General features: G+C 41.3%; 1 protein-coding gene across 3 annotated transcripts in view; it reads left to right on the forward strand.

The window, feature by feature from the left end:
- Positions 1 to 17,171, forward strand: part of LOC118394438 (lactosylceramide 1,3-N-acetyl-beta-D-glucosaminyltransferase A-like) — a 33,421-nt gene that overhangs the window by 10,615 nt on the left and 5,635 nt on the right. The window contains exon 1 of one of the 3 annotated variants that reach the window (XM_035787634.2): positions 7,180 to 7,305. The exons of 1 other annotated variant lie outside the window; for it this stretch is intronic. The gene's annotated coding sequence lies outside the window, so the exon portion shown is untranslated. Of the gene's footprint in view, positions 1 to 7,179; positions 7,306 to 9,832; positions 10,018 to 17,171 lie in introns of those variants that run through there. One more of the 3 variants, XM_035787632.2, reaches the window with a different exon arrangement.

Genomic DNA, 17,171 nt, shown 5'->3' on the forward strand with positions numbered 1-17,171 from the left:
TCCAAACATCTTCCATTTAAGAATGATGGAGGCCACTGTGTTCTTGGGGACCTTCAATCCTGCAGAAATGCTTTGGTACCCTTCCCCAGATTTCCGGTCACAACTTGAAGACTTTTTTACGTGTTGCTGTGTGTTTTGTTGCCAACCTTACTTTGCTACCTGACAACTTTACAGTTTTTACTTTTTAATTACTGTTTATATTTTTGGTTTTTCCCCTCACTGAATTTTTTTTATTTTTATTCAACTTTTTCACTCCGGACGCTTTCTGGACATGGTTCGTCAGGACCTCCAACAGCCGAAGCTAAGTAGTAACATTAACATGATGCCTTCTAATTGCAGTCGCTGTACTCCTAATATACAGGAGAACGATCGCCTTACGGCGAGGATAGCTGTCTCTGGACCTACTCACTGTCACAGTCATACTCTGGACCTAGTTTTGTCCCATGGAATGAATGTTGTGGATCTTAATGTTTTTCCTCATAATCCTGGACTATCGGACCACCATTTTATTACATTTGCAATTGCAACAAATAATCTGCTCAGACCCCAACCAAGGAGCATCAAAAGTCGTGCTATAGATTCACAGACAACACAAAGATTCCTTGATGCCCTTCCAGACCTCCTCTGTCTACCCAAGGACGTCAGAGGACAAAAATCAGTTAACCACCTAACTAAGGAACTCAATTTAACCTTGTGCAATACCCTAGATGCAGTTGCATCCCTAAAAACTAAAAACATTTCTCATAAGAAACTAGCGCCCTGGTATACAGAAAATTGGAACGGAAATGGCGCAACACACCAAACTGGAAGTCTTCCGACTAGCTTGGAAAGACAGTACTGTGCAGTATCGAAGAGCCCTTACTGCTGCTCGATCATCCTATTTTTCCAACTTAATTAAGGAAAATAAGAACAATCCGAAATTTATTTTTGATACTGTCGCAAAGCTAACTAAAAAGCAGCATTCCCCAAGAGAGGATGGCTTTCACTTCAGCAGTAATAAATTCATGAACTTCTTTGAGGAAAAGATCATGATTATTAGAAAGCAAATTACAGACTCCTCTTTAAATCTGCGTATTCCTTCAAAGCGCAGTTGTTCTGAGTCTGCACAACTCTGCCAGGATCTAGGATCAAGAGCGACACTCAAGTGTTTTAGTACTATATCTCTTGACACAATGATGAAAATAATCATGGCCTCTAAACCTTCAAGCTGCATACTGGACCCGATTCCAACTAAACTACTGAAAGAGCTGCTTCCTGTGCTTGGCCCTCCTATGTTGAACATAATAAACGGCTCTCTATCCACCGGATGTGTACCAAACTCACTAAAAGTGGCAGTAATAAAGTCTCTTGAAAAAACCAAACCTTGACCCAGAAAATATAAAAAACTAATTGGCCTATATCAAATCTTCCATTCCTCTCAAAATGTTTAGAAAAGGCTGTTGCGCAGCAACTCACTGCCTTCCTGAAGACAAACAATGTATACGAATTGCTTCAGTCTGGTTTTAGACCACATCATAGCACTGAGACTGCACTTGTGAAGGTGGTAAATGACCTTTTAATGGCATCAGACCGAGGCTTTGCATCTGTCCTCGTGCTCCTAGACCTTAGTGCTGCTTTTGATACCATCGATCACCACATTCTTTTGGAGAGATTGGAAACCCAAATTGGTCTACACGGACAAGTTCTGGCCTGGTTTAGATCTTATCTGTCGGAAAGATATCAGTTTGTCTCTGTGAATGGTTTGTCCTCTGACAAATCAACGGTAAATTTCGGTGTTCCTCAAGGTTCCGTTTTAGGACCACTATTGTTTTAACTATATATATATTTTACCTCTTGGGGATGTCATTCGAAAACATAATGTTAACTTCACTGCTATGCGGATGACACACAGCTGTACATTTCAATGAAACATGGTGAAGCCACAAAATTGCCCTCGCTAGAAGCCTGTGTTTCAGACATAAGTGGATGGCTGCAAACTTTCTACTTTTAAACTCGGACAAAACGGAGATGCTTGTTCTAGGTCCCGAGAAACAAAGATCTTCTGTTGAATCTGACAATTAATCTTAATGGTTGTACAGTCGTCTCAAATAAAACTGAAGGACCTTGGTGTTACTCTGGACCCTGATCTCTCTTTTGACGAACATAGCAAGACTGTTTCAAGGATGGCTTTTTTCCATCTACGTAACATTGCAAAAATCAGAAACCTTCTGTCCAAAAGTTATGCAGAAAAATGAATCCATGCTTTTGTTACTTCTAGGTTAGACTACTGCAATGCTCTACTTTCCAGCTACCCGGATAAAGCACCAAATAAACTTCAGTTAGTGCTAAATACGGCTGCTAGAATCCTGACTAGAACCAACATTTTTTATCATATTACTCCAGTGCCAGCCTCCCTACACTGGCTTCCTGTCAAGGCAAGGGCTGATTTCAAGGTTTTACTGCTAACCTATAAAGCATTACATGAGCTTGCTCCTACCTATCTCTCTGATTTGGTCCTGCCGTACATACCTACACGTACGCTATGGTCACAAGACGCAGGCCTCCTAATTGTCCCTAGAATACTTTTTTTTTGTGAATTGACTGTACGTTTGTTTATCCCATTATCCCATGTGTAACACTTTTTTTTGTCGCACTGCTTTGTTTTATCTTGGCCAGGTCGCAGTTGTAAATGAGAACATGTTCTCAACTGGCTTACCTGGTTATGTAAAGGTAAAATAAATGTAAAAAAATCTGTGCCTCGACACAATCACATCACGGAGCTCTACGGACAATTGTTTTGACTTCATGACTGCCTCGCCTGGTTCACCAACTACTTCTCAGAGTTCATTGTGTCAAATCGGAGGGCCTGGTGTCCGGACCTCTGGCAGTCTATGGGGGTACCACAGGGTTCAATTCTCGGGCAGACTCTTTTCTCTGTATATATCAATGATGTCGCTCTTGCTGCTAGTGATTCCTTGATCCACTTCTACGCAGACAACACCATTCTGTATACATCTGGCTCTTTGGGCACTGTGTTAACAAACCTCCAAATAATATATAATATAATATATATATAAATGAGCTTCAATGCCATACAGCACTCCTTCCGTGGCCTCCAACTGCTCTTAAATGCTAGTAAAATTAAATGCATGCTCTTCAACCGATCGCTGCCTGCACCCGCCTGCCTGACAAGCATCACTACTCTGGACAGTTCTGACTTAGAATATGTGGACAACTACAAATACCTAGGTGTCTGGCTAGACTGTAAACTCTCCATCCAGACTCATATTAAGCATCTAATCTAAAATTAAATCTAGAATCTGCTTCCTATTTTGCAACAAAGGCTCCTTCACTCACTCCACTCCGCCAAACATACCCCCGTAAAAATTACTATCCTGCCGATCCTCGACTTCGGTGATGTCATTTACAAAATAGCCAAAGCCCCATATACTACCCACCACTGCGATATGTATGCTCTCTTCGGCTGGCCCTCGCTACATATTCGTTGCCAGACCCACTGGATCCAGGTCATCTATAAGTCTTTGCTCGGTAAAGCCCCGCTTTATCTCAGCTCACTGGTCACCATAACAACACCCACCCGTAGCACGTGCTCCAGCAGGTATATTTCACTGGTCATCCCCAAAGCAAACACCTCCTTTGGCCGCCTTTCCTTCCAGTTCTCTGCTGCCAATGACTGGAGCGAACTGCAAAAATAGCTGAAGTTGGAGACTTATCTCCCTCACTTACTCACTTTAAGCATCAGCTATCTGAGCAGCTTACCAATCACTGCAGCTGTACATAGCCCATCTGTGAGTAGCCCATCCAACTACCTACCTCATCCCCATATTGTTTTTATTTACTTTTTTGCACACCAGTATTTCTACTTGCACATCTATCACTCCAGTCTTAATTTGCTAAATTGTAATTACTTCGACTATGGCCTATTTACTGCCTTACCTCCTTACTCCATTTGCACACACTGTATATAGATTTTTCTATAGTGTTATTGACTGTACTTTTGTTTATCCCATGTTTAACTCTGTTTTTTGTCGCACTGCTTTATTTTATCTTGGCCAGGTTGCAGTTGTAAATGAGAACTTGTTCTCAACTGACCTACCTGGATAAATAAAGGTGAAATACATTTGTTTTTTTAATATATGGAGAGGTGTGTGCCTTTCCAAATCATGTCCAATCGATTTAATTTACTACAGGTGGACTCCAATCAAGTTGTAGAAACATCAAGGATGATCAATGGAAACAGGATGCACATGAGCTCAATTTCGAGTCTCTTAGCAAAGGGTCTGAATACTTATGTGAATATGAATTTTATACATTTGCAATAATTTCTAAAAACCTATTTTTGCTTTGTCATTACGGGATATTGTGTGTAAATTGCTGAGTTTTTTTGTTTTATTCAATCCATTTTAGAATAAGGCTGTACTGTAATAAAATGTAGTTTCATTATTCTTAATGAGTTGTTGCTACCTCAATTCATGTGATTTTTTAAAAACATTCTGATTGTTTTTTAATTGTTTTTCTATTTTATTTTACTTTAACCCACCTCCCCAATGTGTGGGCCTAAACCATTTTTTACATTTATATGTAGAACATTTCCTTTATATTTTAAAGTGATTGCCACTTACGTAAACAATGTACGCGCACACACACACACACACACACACACACACACACACACACACACACACACACACACACACACACACACACACACACACACACACACACACACACACACACACACACACACACACACACACACACACACACACACACACACACACACACAGAGCTGTAGGGGTGATGCTAGTGCTGGGGGGAAGGAACAGGTACAATACATGCCTGTATTCTGATTGTCCATCACCACTAATGTAAACACACACACACCAGCCACAGAGATGTAGGGGTGATGCCAATGCTTGGTCTACAGGATATTTTACATTTATACAAAAGGTGTGTCTAATCCTGAAGGCTGATTGTTTAAAACCGCATTCCAGCCAAGTGTCTATTCCACAAATTACCACTGGCTAAATCTGACTTTAAAATGCCTATTTACTTTGTTCCATCTGGCTGAGCAATACACTGTCTCATCAGCCCAGCCAGGCAATTTATAAACTTAATCTCCACTATAAAAAGCATCTAGACATCTCACATTTCTTTTAGACTAACATTTAGTTGTCATCAGTAGAGATTTGTATAAACCTTGATATCTGTTGCAAATGTCGGAGAGACATTGTTTCAATATACAAATTCGATCTCCAGCTGTCCCATAGTAATTAACATGTCGGGAGTCGTAATGAGACAGACGGGCAGGCAGCTTTTCTCAGCCAGTCAATCATGAATCAGTATAATTTTTAAGGATATATACAAAGAACTATCAACAGAAAACAGGTAAATGAAATGAAATTGTAGATGGTTAACTCTTTCCAGCTTCAGACTGAAGTGATTGTGTTAGCGGTGTTGTTGGCTCCTCTGAACAAGTGTCCTGACGAGAGAGCTCATTTTCTACACCAGGCGAAATCACTCATCATTAGCTCATAGTTATGGATATATCCAAATAAATGCCACTAAGAAACAGCTTAAACGCAAATGCAGCTACTGTAATTTGTTATTTTGGCTTCACTGTTTGACGTGACTGTAAGTTAGCCGTAGTTGGCGAGCTAGCAAGCAAGGGATAAGAACGTTGTCAGCCAGTATGGCAATGGAACATTTAGAATAAATGACTGGGTCGCGTCCATAGATACAGAACAAAAAGACTGAACGACTGGGTCGCGTCTATGGCAACCAAACCAATAGAACGAATGACCAAGCCCGCTTGGGTAGCAACTCTAGAATTGTGTCGGGACTATATCTTGAGGAAGGATGAATAGTAGGAATACATTTTTTATTAAAATATGTATATAAATTATATTATGAATTCTATTATCAATACCTTAGCAATAGCGATTACAGAACGTATTCATACCCATTGTCTTATTCCACACTGATGTGTTTGGCTACAACTTGAATTCAAACTGGATAACATTTTTTCTCTCACCCATCTACGCACAATACCCCATGATGACAAAGTGAAAACATGTTTATAGAAATGTTTACGCATTTATTGAAAATGAAATACAGAAATATCTCATTTACATAGCTATTCACACCCCTGAGTCAATACATGTTAGAATCATCTTTGACAGCGAATACAGCTGTGAGTCTTTCTGGGTAAATTTGCACACCGGGATTATTATTTTTGAAATTCTTCCAAGCTCTATCAAATTAGTTGTTGATCATTGCTAGACAGCCATTTTCAAATCTTGCCATAGATTTTCAAGCCGGTATAAGTCAAAACTGTAACTAGGCCACTCAGGAACCGTCAATGTCATCTTGGTAAGCAACTATAGTGTATATTTGGCCTTGTGTTTTAGTTTATTGTCCTGCAGAAAGGTGAATTTGTCGCGCCGTGTCTGTTGGACAGCAGACTGAACCAGTTTTTTCTGTGCTTGGCTTTTTATAAAAAAAATTAAAAACTTCCTCGCCCTTCCCAATCTTTATTTCACTAGGCAAGTCAGTTAAGAACAAATTCTTACCCTAGCCGACACTGGGCCAATGGTGCACCGTCCTATAGGACTCCCAATCACGGCCGGATATGATTCAGCCCAGATTCAAACCAGGAACTGTAGTGACACCTCTCGCACTGAGATGCAGTGCCTTAGACCACTGCGCCCTTGGGTTAATAACTTCGCTACGCTCGAAGGGATATTCAATGTCTGCTTGTTTACATTTTGATCTTTGAGGTTTAATCTGTGTTTGCAATCCACTGCTCGATTGAAGGACCTTGCAGATAATTGTATGTGTGGGGTACAGAGATGAGGTAGTCATTGAAAAATCATGTTAAACACTTTTATTGCACACAGAGTGAATCCATGCAGCTTATTATGTGACTTGTTAAGCACATTTTTACTCCTGAACCTTTAGGCTTGACATATCAAAGGGGTTGAATATTTGACTTGAGACATGTTTTTATACATTTGTAAAAATGTATGTGTAGGCCAGTGAAACAAAATCTCAATTCAATCCAAAAATTGGAAAAAGTCAAAGTCACTTCTTACTGACACCCCAGGAGGAAGTGAAAGCAAGGCACACAATGTACGGAATCCTGTAGCACACAGTCAAACATATGCTGTCATGTGCGCAGACGCAGGTGCCGAACGGATTTGGTCAGATCTACAATAAAGATAAAACCAACATTCACTTAATTCCAGGAAGCACTTTTACTCCAGTGTAACATAATACGCCAGGAGTCAGAACGCAGGTGCGGAGGTGAGTTTAATAAAGAAATTATTCAGAACGTGAGAAAAAACAATATTACCTAATGACTGATCTCAACTCCGGGCTAAATGAAGAGGGAGTAATCACAGAGTAAATGATGACCAGGTGTGTGTAATGATGGACGTTGAGCACCTGAGGGTGGGAGGCAGCAGGAGTAGGCGAGACGGTGGTACACCCTGCCAAAGGTGCTTCAACAAAGTACTGAGTAAAGGGTCTGAATACTTATGTAAATGTGATATTTCATATTTGTATTTGTTATAAATTTGCTAAAAATTCTAAAACCCTGTTTTTGCTTTATCATTAAGGGGTATTGTGTGTAGATTTAGGGGATTACATTTATTTATTTTTACAATAAGGCTGTAATGTAACAAAATGTGGAAAAAGTCAAGGGGTCTGAATCCTTTTCGAATGTATACGTGTTTGGTCCACAGCCATTGGATTTAAAAATGCTTTGTTATAGACAGAGGCCTGTGATTGGTCAGATACAAGGGTCATATTTTCCTAATAAAACACCATAGTTAAACTGTGCTCAACCAGATATTAGCATTAGCATGTAGATTCCGTAGAGCGAAATGGCTTGCGTTGAGTCCTGGGTTCCCACGGACACAGTAGTATTTTTCCTGAGCCTGTGTGACTTAGGATGTGAAATCTGAAAGCAGTTGAAGCTAGGATGTCCCTCCTACAATTTCATTTTTTCTTCTGACTGTCCATGAACTACTGGCTGATAACCTAAACATCACAGCCACTGACAAAGCACATGCTTACAATCGTTACATCGTAGCGCAGCAGGAGTGTGTTTTTTCATCCCGGGTATCACATTCAGAGATCGATATATAGCCATTAATCTCAAATAATGAATAGATTTTAATCAAAACAGTTTGTCATAGAGGGACAATATTAATATGAGATGAAAGGCAAGTTCTTGAGTTCAGGAAGCTAAGCTAGAGCTCTGTGAAACATTCACAGCGATGGGGGCAGACGTTTTGATCAAGAGAGACCTTTAGAAAATATGCACATTTTCTCTAACACTAAACATACAGATATGTATTTTACAGTTATAAGGAAGTTGAAATCGTATACTTAGTTGTGTTTTATAATCTGACCATGCTATATTTAGAAAGCATATAACCTAATTGCAAGCCTTATTCATACACAGTTTTGTTGAATAGGAAATACATCGTATAAAATATTTTCTATTTGTACTGTTTGTGGTCCTTCTGTGGCTCAGTTGGTAGAGCATGGCGCTTGTAACGCCAGGGTAGTGGGTTCGATTCCCGGGACCACCCATACGTAGAATGTATGCACACATGACTGTAAGTCGCTTTGGATAAAAGCGTCAGCTAAATGGCATATATTACTTATATATTACTGTGTACTTGAGCTTGTGTCCTCAAACGTACCTATACCTCAACAATGTATAAACTATGTTTAAGAGAAAGGTGAGATTTTAGCCTTTCTTTGAGTAGGCCTATGCAGCATTACTAGTTATTGTTTATGGCCCTCTCATGATAAATGAAGATTACATTTAACTGGTTAACAAAAGACCCAGCCGCCCAGAACATGACACTAGCCCAGACAGAACTAGACTAGTAGAACACTGAACATTCATTTTGATGAGAGAGAGAGAGAGAACAGGAAGAATAATAGATGCATGACAGATAGATACTTGAGCATGTGTCATCAAACGTGACTACACAGCAGCAATTTATAACTATGTTTACCAGAAAGCTGAAATGTTTACCTTTGAGTATGCATCATTGCTAGTTATTGTTTATGGCCCTCCCCTGATAAATAATTACTTTTGGGGATTACGTAGATTCCATGTAGTTACATTTAGCTGGTTAACAAAAAGACCCAGCAGCCCAGAACATGACACTCGCCCAGAACAGCACTGGAGTAGTACATCAGGAAAAACACTTAATTGTGGTGAGACAGAGAATAGGAAGAGGCCTTGACAGTGTGTCTCCTCCCTCTGTTAATAGCTAGCTAATACTAGATGCGTGATAGATCATTTCCTTTGTCTCTACTCTCTTTGTACTATATGAGTATAATGGTTTCAGATTGAAAGACAGGACTCATCCTTATATAATAATAGATGCATGACAGATAATTTCCTTTGTCTTTACTTTTACTATATGATAGATGACTTTCTCAGGTAGCCTAACCGGAAGGTTGCTGGATCAAATCCCGGACCTGGCAAGGTAAAAAAAAAAATGTCGTTCTGCCACTGAACAAGGCAGTTAAGCCAGTGTTCCCCGGTAGGCCGCCATTGTAAATAAGAATGTGTTCTTAATAAAAAGATAGGTACTATAGATGATCTAGGGACATGTTTATGGATTTGATATCGTCAGGGGAAAACCTCTGGTTGAAAATATTGAGGTGGAAGCAAGCACTTCAAGAGTCTTTCATTCCCTCATATGGCTTCCTACCTCCCTGTCTACACACCCCCACAGTGTGTGAGGGCGGGGAGTGAGCAGAGAGCCGTATTCACACGCTCTTGACAGAGTGATGCTGACACACTCAGTTGAACTGGCAGCTGCTGCCGCTGCTGCTTCTAGAAAGAGGAGTGTGTGTGTGTGTGTGTGACTCCACTCCAGGGAGAGTAGACCGAAACATTTCCAGAGCTATACAAGGAGAGAATCTGTACAGGAGGGGAGAACTCAACAGGAGTCGGTTGACATTGGGATATTATGCATAACAGCGGTAAGTGCTGTGTCGTGGCGCGTGCTCGGCAGTGATTATTTCCAGTTTGAGATCTATTTATACGACTTGTGACCATAGCGGCGGAAAGATGTTTTGTTATTTTATGTAGAATACTAATGATATGATCTTCCAAGACATTGATTCAGCTTTGATCTAACTACTAAAGGAGCACCATTGTGAGAAGTGGCAGAGCCAAACTCCATGCACTCCGGACCGCTGCTGTCCGCTGCACCTACCCAACTATTTTTGCCTCCACATATTTGGCATTTTTATGAAAATATTTGAATATTTGGCCAAGGAACGTTTCTGGTTGATCTAAACCAGTAAAACAGGAAGGGAAACGGGTTAAAACGGGATTGAGTGCAGTAGCAGCAAATATGTTGAATAAACAACTAATAAGCATGGAGAGGCTCATAAATTTGACCAAATTACCTTATAATCTTTCAGTCTAATAACGCCATTTGCTTATTTGTCATCAGAACAACATATTACACTGCACCGACCTGGTGACAATAAAATATTTATATATATTTTTTAAACATGCTTTTTGAAAGTAGTTAGGCCTACTGTCCTCTAAGTTTAGCTGGAGCAAATATTATGGATATACTGACAAGATATACAGGTCTCTCCGCCCTAACGAGGGCTATATCAGACTGCTAATACAGGACTAGTGAAGGACCAGTGCACTACATTTGTGAATACATTTTTTTTTAAATATACAGTACCAGTCAAAAGTTTGGACACCTACTCATTCAGGTTCTTTATTTGTACTATTTTCTACATTGAAGAATAGCAAAGACATCAAAACTATGAAATAACATATGGAATCATGTACTAACTAAAAAGTGTGAAACATCAAAATATATTTTATATTTGAGATTCTCCAACGTAGCCACCCTTTGCCTTGATGACAGGCTCTTGGCATTCTCTCAACCAGCTTCATGAGGTAGTCACCTAGAATGCATTTCAATTAACAGGTGTGCCTTGTTCAAAGTTCATTTGTGGAATTTCTTTCCTTTTTAATGCGTTTGAGCCAATCAGTTGTGGTGTGACAAGGTAGGGGAGGTATACAGAAGATGGCCCTATTTGGTAAAAGACCAAGTCCATATTATGGCAAGAATAGCTCAAATAAGCAAAGAGAAAACGACAGTCCATCATTACTTTAAGACACGAAGGTCAGTCAATTCAGTGGCAAAATCCATCAAGCGCTATAATGAAACTGGCTCTCATGAGGACAGCCACAGCAAAGGAAGACAGATTTAACTCTGCTGCAGAGGATAAGTTCATTAAGAGTTATTGCAGCCCAAATAAATGCTTCACAGAGTTCAAGTTACGGACACATCTCAGCATCAACTGTTCAGAGGAGACTGCGTGAATCAGGCCTTCATGGTCGAATTTCTGCAAAGAAACCACTACTAAAGAACACCAATAATAAGAAGAGACTTCATTGGGCCAAGAAACACCAGCAATGGACATTAGACCAGTGGAAATCTGTCCTTTGGTCTGAGGAGTCCAAATTTGAGATTTTTGGTCCAACCTCCGTGTCTTTGTGAGACGCAGAGTAGGTGAACGGATGTTCTCCGCATGTGTGGTTCCAGCCGTGAAGCATGGAGGAGGTGGTGTGATGCTTTGCTGGTGACACCGTCTGTGATTTTAACCAGCATGGCTACCACAGCATTCTGCAGCTATACGCATTCCCATCTGGTTTGCGCTTAGTGGGACAATAATTTGTTTTCCAACAGGACAATGACCCATCACAACTCCAGGCTGTATAAGGGCTATTTGACCAACAAGGAGAGTGATAGAGTGCTGCATCACATGACCTCGCTTCTACAAATCACCCAACCTCACCCCAATAGAGATGGTTTGGGATGAGTTGGACCGCAGAGTGAAGGAAGAGCAGCCAACATGTGCTCAGCATTCCAGGTGAAGCTGGTTGAGAGAATGCAAAGCTGTCAACAAGGCAAAGGTTGGCAACTATGAAGAATCTAAAATAGATTTTGATTTGTTTAACCTCTTATCACGGCAACTACTTTGATACATTCACCCTGGAAGGTAAATAATGTACTTACATTCAGTAATCTTGCTCTGATTTGTCATCCTGAAGGTCTCAGAGATAAAATGTAGCATAGTTTTGTTAGATAAATACATGTTTATGTCCAAATGTAGGCACTGGGATCTACAGTTTGACCCCACTGCTGTCTCTGGCTCCACACCCACCACCACCTAAATGTGTGAAAGTTAGTGTATAAGCTAATGCTCTATAATTTATGACATTCCTGGGGGTTTGTAAACGTAAATGTTCTATTACCATAGCATTTTGTATGTTCTCTATAGTTATGTACTTGAAAATGTATCAATTGATCAATTCGGCACATTTGGGCAAACTCCTGGCAGACTTGATACAACATTTTGTGCAGTAATGTAATTCTTCACTGGATCAGTTGGAAACTTTGCACACACACTGCTGCCGTCTGGTGGCCAAAATATAAATTACACCTAGACTCCTATCTGAAAGTATAGCCTTTCTCTTGCATTTCAATGATGATGAAAGAAAAAAAAACGCACCTCAATGAGCTGTAAGCTGTATACGTATATGCACCTTAATGAGCTGTATAGGTCCATAAGCAAACAGGAAACTGCTCAACCAGAGGCAGCGCTCTTAGTGGCCGGAGACATTAATGCAGGGAAACTGAAATCCATTTGACCTCATTTCTACCAGCATGTTAAATGTGCAACCAGAGGGAAAAAAAAAACTCTAGACCACCTTTACTCCACACACAGAGACGCGTACAAAGCTCTCCCACCATTTGGCAAATCTGACCATCAAATCCAATTTTATTAGACACATGCGCTGAATAGAACAGGTAGGCCTCACGGTGAAATGCTTACTTATGAGCCTAACCAATAATGTAGTTTAAAACATACAGATAAGAATAAGAAATAAAAGTAACAAGTAATTAAAGAGCAGCAGTGGAATAACAATGTGGAGACTATATACAGGGGGCTACCTGTACAGAGTCAATGTGTGGGGGCACCGGTTTAGTTGAGGTAATATGTACATGTAGGTAGAGTTGATAACAGAGAGTAGCAGCAGTGTAAAATGGGGGTGCAAAAAGTTTGACTAGCCATTTGATTAGATGTTCAGGCTTCTTATGGCTTGGGGGTAGAAGCGGTCTAGTAGCCTCTTGGACCTAGACCTGGCGCTCCGGTACCATTGCCATGAGTTAGCAGAGAGAACAGTCTATGTCTAGGGTGGCTGGAGTCTGACAATTTTTAGGGTCTTCCTCTGACACCACGTGGTATAGAGGTCCTGGATGGCAGGAACCTTGGACCCAGTGATGTACTGGGCCTTTCGCACTACCCTCTGTAGTGACTTGCGGTCGGAGGCCGAGCAGTTGCCATACCAGGCAGTTGCCATACCAGGCAGTGATGCTACCAGTCAGGATGCTCTCGATGGTGCAGCTGATCCTTTTAAGGATCTGAGGACCCATGCCAAATCTTTTCAGTCTCCTGAGGGGGAATAGGTTTTGTTGTGCTCTCTTCACGACTGTCTTGTTGTGCTTTGACCATGTTAGTTTGTTGGTGATGTGGACACCAAAGAACTTGAAGCTCTCAACCTGCAGCCCCGTTGATGAGAATGGGGGCATGCTCGGTCGTCTTTTTCCTGTAGTCCACAATCATCTCCTTTGTTTTGATCACGTTGAGGGAGGGGTTGTTGTCCTGGCACCACAGGTCTCTGACCTCCTCCCTATAGGCTGTCTCGTCGTTGTCGGTGATCAAGCCTACCACTGTTGTGTCATCAGCAAACTTAATGATGGTGTTGGAGTCGTGCCTGGCCGTGCAGTCATGAGCGAACAGGGAGTACAGGAGGGGACTGAGCACGCACTCCTGAGGGGCCCCTGTGTTGAGGATCAGCATGGCAGATGTGTTGTTACCTACCCTTACCACCTGGGGGCGGCCCGTTAGGAAGTCCAGGATCCAGTTGCAGATGGAGGTGTCGACTGTACAGTCGTGGCCAAAAGTTGAGAATTACACAAATATTAATTTCCACAAAGTTTGCTGCGTCAGTGTCTTTAGATATTTTTGTCAGATGTTACTATGGAATACTGAAGTATAATTACAAGCATTTCATAAGTGTCAAAGGCTTTTATTGACAATTACATTAAGTTGATGCAAAGAGTCAATATTTGCAGTGTTGACCCTTCTTTTTCAAGACATCTGCAATCCACCCTGAAATGCTGTCAATTAACTTCTGGGCCACACTGACTGATAATCTATGCTTGGAGTTTGTTAGAATTTGTGGGATTTTGTTTGTCCACCCGCCTCTTGAGGATTGACCACAAGTTTCACCTTATGGCAAGGTGCTCCATCATGCTGTAAAAGGCATTGTTCGTCACCAAACTGTTCCTGGGTGGTTGGGAGATGTTGCTCTCGGGGATGTGTTGATACCATTCTTTATTCATGGCTGTGTCCTAGGGAAAATTGTGAGTGAGCCCACTCCCTCGGCTGAGAAAACCCCCACACATGAATGGTCTCAGCATGCTTTACTGTTGGCATGACACAGGACTGATGGTAGCGCTCACCTCATCTTCTCCGGACAAGCTTTTTTCCGGATGCCCCAAACAATCGGAAAGGGGATTCATCAGAGAAAATGACTTTACTCCAGTCCTCAGCAGTCCAATCCCTGTACCGTTTGGAGAATATCAGTCCGTCCCTTATGTTTTTCCTGGAGAGAAGTGGCTTCTTTGCTGCCCTTCTTGACACCAGGCCATCCTCCAAAAGTCTTCGCCTCACTGTGCGTGCAGATGTACTCTCAGATGATGTACCTGCCTGCTGCCATTCCTGAGCAATCTCTGTACTGGTGATGCCCCGATCCCGCAGCTGAATCAACTTTAGGAGACTGTCCTGGCGCTTGGACTTTCTTGGGCGCCCTGAAGCCTTCTTCACAACAATTGAACCGTTCTCCTTGAAGTTCTTGATGATCCGATAAATGGTTGATTTAGGTGCAATCTTACTGGCAACAATATCCTTGACTGTGTAGCCCTTTTTGTGCAAATCAATGATGACGGCACGTGTTTCCTTTCCTTCCTTGATTGACAGAGGAAGAACAATGGTTGGAGTCATTAAAACAAATTTTTCAACCACTTCACAAATTTCTTGTAAACAAACTATAGTTTTGGCAAGTCCGTTAGGACATCTACTTTGTGCATGACAAGTAATTTTTCCAACAATTGTTTACAGACAGATTATTTCACTTATAAACGCACTGTATTACAATTCCAGTGGGTCAGAAGTTTACATACACTAAGTTGACTGGAAAATTCCCAAAACATTATGTCATGGCTTCAGAAGCTTGTGATAGGCCAATTGACATAATTTGAGTCAACTGGCGGTGTACCTGTGGATGTATTTCAAGACCTACCTTCAAACTCAGTGCATCTTTGCTTGACATCATGAGAAAATCAAAAGAAATCAGCCAAGACCTAAGAAAAAAAATTGTAGACCTACAAAAGTCTGGTTCTTCCTTGAGAGCAATTTCCAAACGCCTGAAGGTATCACGTTCATCTGTACAAACAATAGTACGCAAGTATAAACACCATGGGACCATGCAGCCGTCATACCGCTCAGGAAGGAGACGCGTTCAGTCTCCTAGAGATGAACGTACTTTGGTGCGAAAAGTGCAAATCAATCACAGAACAACAGCAAAGGACCTTGTGAAGATGCTGGAGGAAACGGGTACAAAAGTATCTACAGTGCCGTGCGAAAGTATTCGGCCCCCTTGAACTTTGCGAAGTTTTGCCACATTTCAGGCTTCAAACATAAAGATTTAAAACTATATTATTTTGTGAAGAATCAACAACAAGTGGGACACAATCATGAAGTGGAATGACATTTATTGGATATTTCAAACTTTTTTAACAAATCAAAAACTGAAAAATTGGGCGTGCAAAATTATTCAGCCCCTTAATACTTTGTAGCGCCACCTTTTGCTGCGATTACAGCTGTAAGTCGCTTGGGGTATGTCTCTATCAGTTTTGCACATCGAGAGACTGAAATTTTTTCCCATTCCTCCTTGCAAAACAGCTCGAGCTCAGTGAGGTTGGATGGAGAGCATTTGTGAACAGCAGTTTTCAGTTCTTTCCACAGATTCTCGATTGGATTCAGGTCTGGACTTTGACTTGGCCACCTGGATATGTTTATTTTTGAACCATTCCATTGTAGATTTTGCTTTATGTTTTGGATCATTGTCTTGTTGGAAGACAAATCTCCGTCCCAGTCTCAGGTCTTTTGCAGACTCCATCAGGTTTTCTTCCAGAATGGTCCTGTATTTGGCTCCATCCATCTTCCCATCAATTTTAACCATCTTCCCTGTCCCTGCTGAAGAAAAGCAGGCCCAAACCATGATGCTGCCACCACCATGTTTGACAGTGGGGATGGTGTGTTCAGGGTGATGAGCTGTGTTGCTTTTACACCAAACATAACATTTTGCATTGTTGCCAAAAAGTTCAATTTTGGTTTCATCTGACCAGAGCACCTTCTTCCACATGTTTGGTGTGTCTCCCAGGTGGCTTGTGGCAAACTTTAAACAACACTTTTTATGGATATCTTTAAGAAATGGCTTTCTTCTTGCTACTCTTCCATAAAGGCCAGATTTGTGCAATATACGACTGATTGTTGTCCTATGGACAGAGTCTCCCACCTCAGCTGTAGATCTCTGCAGTTCATCCAGAGTGATCATGGGCCTCTTGGCTGCATCTCTGATCAGTCTTCTCCTTGTATGAGCTGAAGGTTTAGAGGGACGGCCAGTTGTTGGTAGATTTGCAGTGGTCTGATACTCCTTCCATTTCAATATTATCGCTTGCACAGTGCTCCTTGGGATGTTTAAAGCTTGGGAAATCTTTTTGTATCCAAATCCGGCTTTAAACTTCTTCACAACAGTATCTCGGACCTGCCTGGTGTGTTCCTTGTTCTTCATGATGCTCTCTGCGCTTTTAACGGACCTCTGAGACTATCACAGTGCAGGTGCATTTATACGGAGACTTGATTACACACAGGTGGATTGTATTTATCATCATTAGTCATTTAGGTCAACATTGGATCATTCAGAGATCCTCACTGAACTTCTGGAGAGAGTTTGCTGCACTGAAAGT

This window comes from Oncorhynchus keta, chromosome 15, assembly GCF_023373465.1.
Source record: "Oncorhynchus keta strain PuntledgeMale-10-30-2019 chromosome 15, Oket_V2, whole genome shotgun sequence".
Lineage (NCBI taxonomy): Eukaryota > Metazoa > Chordata > Actinopteri > Salmoniformes > Salmonidae > Oncorhynchus > Oncorhynchus keta.